The sequence below is a fragment of the Peromyscus maniculatus genome, chromosome 2, assembly GCF_049852395.1.
Source record: "Peromyscus maniculatus bairdii isolate BWxNUB_F1_BW_parent chromosome 2, HU_Pman_BW_mat_3.1, whole genome shotgun sequence".
In the NCBI taxonomy this organism is placed as follows: domain Eukaryota; kingdom Metazoa; phylum Chordata; class Mammalia; order Rodentia; family Cricetidae; genus Peromyscus; species Peromyscus maniculatus.
The window spans coordinates 151,974,380-151,980,777 of NC_134853.1; positions in this window are offsets into that span (position 1 = coordinate 151,974,380).

A 6,398-nucleotide genomic window follows, 5' to 3' on the forward strand; every position below is an offset into this window, starting at 1 on the left:
CGGTGCTGTGACTCCTCCTGTCCAGGTAAAGAATGTTGCGTGGACCATAGCCCAGAAAACCTGAGACCCGAGCACAGACACTGGATGCATCTCCAAGGCATGGCCACCAGGGGCCAGTAGAGGGCCCCAGGGACCGGCTTTGAGAGCTTTGCTAAGGTGTAGCTCATTCTTCCCCCTGCAAGCGCGTCTTGAGCACCTCCTGTGTTCCCACAGTCCCACAGCACAGGAGAAACAGCAGATGACAGTCCAACCGTGTGCACAGGTGAGCACACACACTCACTGTGTGTGTGTAACGTATGGATTCCAGACACGTTCGTTTTTTGAAAAATGCAACCTGATGTTTTATTTATTTTAAGTGCACTTTATTTGCTTACTTTGTGCATGTGCACCAGTCCCTGGTGTGGAGGTCATGGGACAACTCTCTGGATTTGGTTCTCTCCTTCCACTGTGCAAGTTGTGGGACTCGAACTCAGATTGTGAGGCTTGGAGGCAAGCGCCTTAACCCAGTGAGCCAGCCCACTTGTCTGTATTTCTGACAAATTCTTAAAGATGGGGGAGGACCAGCCAGACATGTAAATGCGTGAAGCAGGAAAATTCTGAGTTTGAGGCCGGGGCTTCATATCAGGAGTGTGTGTGTGTGTGTGTGTGTGTGTGTGTGTGTGTGTGTGTGTGTGTGTTATGTGTGTGTGTGTGTGTGTGTGGTGTGTGTGTGTGTGTGTGTGTGTGTGTGTGTGTGGTGTGTGTGTATGTGTGGTGTGTGTGTGTGGTGTGTGTGTGTGTGTGTGTGGTGTGTGTGTATGTGTGGTGTGTGTGTGTGGTGTGTGTGTGTGTGTGTGGTATGTGTGTGTGTGTGTGTGTGGTGTGTGTGTATGTGTGGTGTGTGTGTGTGTGTGTGTGTGGTATGTGTGTGTGTGTGTGTGTGTGGTGTGTATGTGTGTGTGTGTGTGTGTGTGGTGTGTGTGTGTGTGTGTGTGGTGTGTGTGTGTGTGTGTGTGGTGTGTGTGTGGTGTGTGTGGTATGTGTGTGTGTGTGTGTGTGGTGTGTGTGTGTGTATGTGTGGTGTGTGTGTGTGTGTGTGTGGTGTGTGTGTGTGTGTGGTATGTGTGTGTGTGTGTGTGTGGTATGTGTGTGTGTGTGTGTGTGTGGTGTGTGTGTGTGTGTGTGTGTGTGTGGTATGTGTGTGTGTGTGTGTGTGTGTGTGTGGTGTGTGTGTGTGTGTGTGGTATGTGTGTGTGTGTGTGTGTGTGGTATGTGTGTGTGTGTGTGTGTGTGTGGTATGGGGAGGAATAGTAAGACTGTCTCAAAGAAAGAAAGAGAAGAAAGAAGAAAAGGGGAACAGGTTGTAACTTCAAATAGGGCAGCATGGAAGACATTGCAAAATGACCTTTGTCCATGCGTGTGGCGAGCACCTTAAATCCCAGCACTTGGGAGGCAGAGGCAGACGGGTCTCTGTGAGTTCTAGGCCAGCCTGGGCTACAGAGAGAGATCCGGGGCTTTCTCCCAAAGAGAGAAAGGGAGAGGGCCTTTGAACGGGAAATGGAGGATGCGGTAGGGCGTGAGGACTCTGGGGGAGGGGTGTCTCAGAGAGGCCTAAGCAGGCACAAAGACCCTGGGGCAGCCTGGTGGTGCCGGTGGCTGGCTTCTGAGTGGGTGGAGGTGGGTCAGCAAAGCAAGGAAGGTGCCGAGCGTGGACGGCCAGCGGTGCCCGGAGGACGCTGTGGCGTGGATGACAAAGACCCCAGGGAAAGAGGCGGCTCGGAGCACCCGTCGCCAGCTTGGAGGGAGTTTGTGTCCCGTTGCTCGACCACACCTCCCGCAGCGCAGAGGAATTGATATTTTCTATAAATCCTGTAATTATCCTGCGAATAGCGCAATTATGCTGCATTGCATTCTGTGCCCATTCAAAGCATTCATTTGTTAGGTGTAAACATTTAAAATGCGCTGTGCTCTCTGCCGTCTCCTCACTTTTCTGTTTAATACGATGGAAACCTAAAATGAGAAGCCACGGGGAGCTTTTCTTGACCTCCAAGAGGCCCTGGGGGGGGGGAAGGCACTCACACCCACACAAACACACAGTCTCCCACCCTCACACAAACCCTCACTCACCCACAGAGCCCAGACAGAGCTGAGGGCTGAGACCTAGCTCCCGGCCAGCTCAAGGTGACCTTGGGCAAGTCACAACATCACTTCCCACTCTCTCTCTCTCCCAACCCTTGACACTTTAACGCAACTCATTTGGCATCCATGATCCTTAACTACAAAATGGGCAGAGATTAGTGTGCATTTCACAGACAGGTAAACTGAGGTTCTGGGAGGTATCTGCTCAAAGTTGCTGAGCATGCTGTCTGGAGGAGACAGGATAGGTAGGGGTTAGGAAGCCTCTATGAGGTAAAGGAGAATAGAAAGGGGGTGAGGAGGTGACTCGGTGGTGTAAGGCTTGTGGGGCCCAGAGTTGTCCTCAACGAGACAATAAAATGAAGCAGAGAAGGGCAGAGAAAAGCTGACACCAACTCTCTGGGGCACTGAGACCTCAGGCCAGTCTGGGTTGAAGTCCCTACCCCACATTTATTTATCTTGGCTCATGGATGAAACCCGGGCACAGCGTCCACAGTGGGAGTGACGCTGGCTCCTACCTTGTGATTCCATAGTGCCGAGAGGTCGCAGTGAAACCGCTGCCCTTGTTATTATTATTATTATTATTATTATTATTATTATTATTATTATTATTATTGCTATTGCTATTGCTATTCGGTCTTACCGAGTCTCGTGATCCTGGAGAGCGGCAGACAGGATGGGAGGTGGCCCCTCGGGTCAGACCCAGCCTGGCCACACCCGGCTGTGGGGACGGTGGTTATTAGGCAGCCACTCCTGCAGGTATTTTTGTCTATGTGGTTTGGTTCTCTGCCTCTTAGAACCAGGGTCTCAGGCTGGCCGGAAACTTTGCTTCGTAAACGATGGACTTGAATTCCTGACCCTGTCGCCTTCACCACCACCCCCCCCCCCAGAGGCTGGGGTTACAGGTGTCAGCCTCCATGCTTGGTTTAGGGTGTGCTGGGCATCGAACCGGGGCTTTGTGCACACGAGGCAAGCGCTCTAGGAACCGAGGCACAGCCGCGGCCACCCCGCTGTGCTGGCCCTCACTCATCCTCCACTCCTGTCCTCAGGCTTCCGGAGGGAAGCCAGCATGGGGCCGGGGTCCCACCCTCCCCTTGAGAGCATGGCAGGCCCTGTCCCCACACCAGAGGGCTGACAGGCACACATAACACAGAAATTAAGCAAAGAGCAGGGCGGTGGCAGCACACCATTTGATCCCAGAACTCTGGAGGCAGAGGCAGGTGGCTCTCTGGGTTCGAGGCCAGCCTGGTCTACAGCGTGAATTTCAGGACAGCCAGGGCTCTACAGAGAAACCCTGTCTCAACTCCTTCCCGCCCCCCCCTCCCCAAAGAGAGAGAGAGAGAGAGAGAGAGAGAGAGAGAGAGAGAGAGAGAGAGAGAGAGAGAGAGAGAGAGAAGAAAGAAGTTAGGCAAAGGGCGGGTGAAGAAAACCAGAGACAGTCCCAGAGAGACGCTCTGAAGGGTCCAAGTTTAACCTCAGCTAGCCTGCCCAGCTGGAGAGCCCTCACCCCATTGCAGCTTAGAGACCCCGAATCTCACACCAGCCAGGCTCCTGCCTGGAGTCCCTGGTGAGGTGAGATGAGGGGACCCGGCCCACTGGCCAAGTTGGGCCAGGCAGGAGAGCGCGCTCCATCGTGAAACACTTGGAGTTCCATGTCCCCTCCTTTGCGGCTCCCGGGGGTGGGGCAGGGTGTCCTGTACCCTCCGAGGGCACCAGGCTGGGCACCCATGCCTACTGTTGCCCATCGCTGCTCTAAGTTCGGCTCCCTCTGGGATTCAGATTCTACAGTTGCTGGCGGCCACAGCCTCACCCAGAGCAGGGTCCTGTGGTCTCCGGTGTGCTAATGGGCCAGAGCCTGAGCACATCTGGACACGGGAGGGTCCTGTAAAGTGACCCAGAGACCAAATGAGGGCCATGCGAAGGTGAGCGCTGTGGAGGACAGGACAGGAAACCCCGGGGAACAGGGTAGGAAGTCCCCGGGACCAGGAAAGAGGCCTCCATCACTGAGTGTGAGGTTCTTACACAGATTCTCTGAAGAGCTAGGGGGCCCTGTCTAGAGTTGACCCAAACTAAGGCAAGGCACGAGGCCTCTGAGCCTCCCCACTTATCAGCCATACCGGCTTCAGGGAAGAGGGCATGCCCTAGTCCTGAGAAAGGGACACTGAGCTGAAATGTAAAGGCTGAGAAAGAGGGCAGGTAGAGGGCACCTGTGGAGGGGGAGGGTTGGAAATGCCAGAGGTGCCAGAAACCAGCTAACAAGGGCCGGGCACCAGGAGTTGGGAGCTTAGTCGATCCTCAGATCTATTCAGTGCCTTGAGGGGCTTCCGTTGGGAGGCGGCCCATCAGCTTGGTGTTCCCAGGAAAGAAGGGTTGTGGAGACAGCCGAGAGATAAGGTACTTATGCCTGGAGTTCGGGTTCCCAGAATCCGCAGAGGGCCAGATGTTGTGGCACACATCTGGAATCTCAGTGCTCCCGTGGCGAGATGGGGGACAGGGACAGGAGAATTCCTGGGAGCCCAAGGCCCAGCTACACTCGTGTAAGCAGTGGTGAACCAGAGACCCCGCCTCAAATAAAGTGGAAGTCGGGGGCCAACACCTGAGGTGGTCAGATCTGACCTCCACGTGTACACCATGACATACATGTAGAAATATGAACACTCATGAATATGTACGCATGCAACTTACACATACATTTTATTTTATTTTATTTCATTTTGAGACAGGGTCTCACTGTGTAGTCCTGACTGGCCTGGGACTTACTATGTAGACCAGGCTGTCCTTGAACTCACTGAGATCCACTTACCTCTGCCTCCCAAGTGCTGAGATAAAAGGCATGCATCACCACATCTGACCTATATGCACACACTTTTATTTTCAAGTGGGAGAAGAGCTGTGCTGAGGGGAGAAGGGAGAGACCACAGCGAAGCTTGGGAGGTTTGCTGCAGGATGAAGCCTGTGCCTGAGGAGCTGCCTGAGGAGCTGAAAGGGAAGGGCCAGAAACCAGGAAGTTGGGGCCTTGAGGAGAGAAGCCCCCACAGCAGGAATGTGAGGATAAAGTGGCCCTCAGTAGGGACCCCAGTGGAGAGATACAAGCCAGGCCTGAAAACCTGAAGAAAGACTACCAGGGGGCGGAGGGGGAAGGAACAGTCTTTTGAAATTATGACATTCTATTGTCATCTACAAATGGGTTAGGACATGTTCATAGCTATCCTGGGACATAGGTGGCCCCAGGGCCACATGTAGGACACACTTTGTAGACTTATTGGGAAGCTCTCTGGGGGCCCCATGTTCATGTTCATGGAAATCATGCACATCGAGGAACCGCCCTGGTCAGCCTCATCTGTGCATGCTACTCAGCCTGGTACCCAGTGGGCACCCACTGAATGTCAGAAGCCTGGGGCAGGGGTAGATGGGAAAGGGACCTGCTCTCAGGAGACTCTCTGCTCCCTTTGTGGTTGGGGCCCCTGGCCAAGATGGAGACCAAGTTAGAGAGAGAAGATGAGGTCAGCTTGGGACATGCCCAGGCCATGGGTCTGGTATCAGCTCCCAAAGAGTCTCCAGGACCAGGGGAGAGAGGGGAGAGAGCAAAGAGCATGGGGGGTCAGAGAGGGGGCTTTGGGACCTCAGGAACCACCTGTGGGGACAGGTAGACGAGGACCAAGAACACAGAGAGGACGGAAGTCCAGTGCTGCCTGGGCAAGGCTTGCTCAAGGGAGAGGTGTGGTGATATTGTGTCCCCCAATATATTGTGCACCCTAATAAACTTATCTGGGGTCAGGGAACAGAACAGCCATAGATAGATATAGAGGCCAGATAATGGTGGCACACACATCTTTTTTTTTTTACAATTTATTTATTTTTTTCATCAGTAATTCATGTTGATAGTATGCTGAAATTACAATACCTTGAGTAGCTTAGATTTCACAATTGAGATGACTTTCTCTCCCTCCCCCCCCCCTGCCCCGTTTTTACTTTTTTGGGGGAGGATTGTAGTCTGATTGTTCTTTATTTTATATCTAGAATCCACTTATGAGTGAGTACATACCATGACTGTCTTTCTGGGTTTGGGTTACCTCACTCAGGATGATTTTTTCTAGTTTCATCCATTTGCCTGCAAATTTCATGCTTTCATTGTTTTTCTCTGCTGAGTAGTACTCCATTGTGTATATGTACCACATTTTTTCCATCCATTCTTCCGTTGACAGGCATCTAGGTTGTTTCCAGGTTCTGGCTATTACAAATAGTGCTGCTATGAACATAGCTGAGCATGTATCTTTATGGTA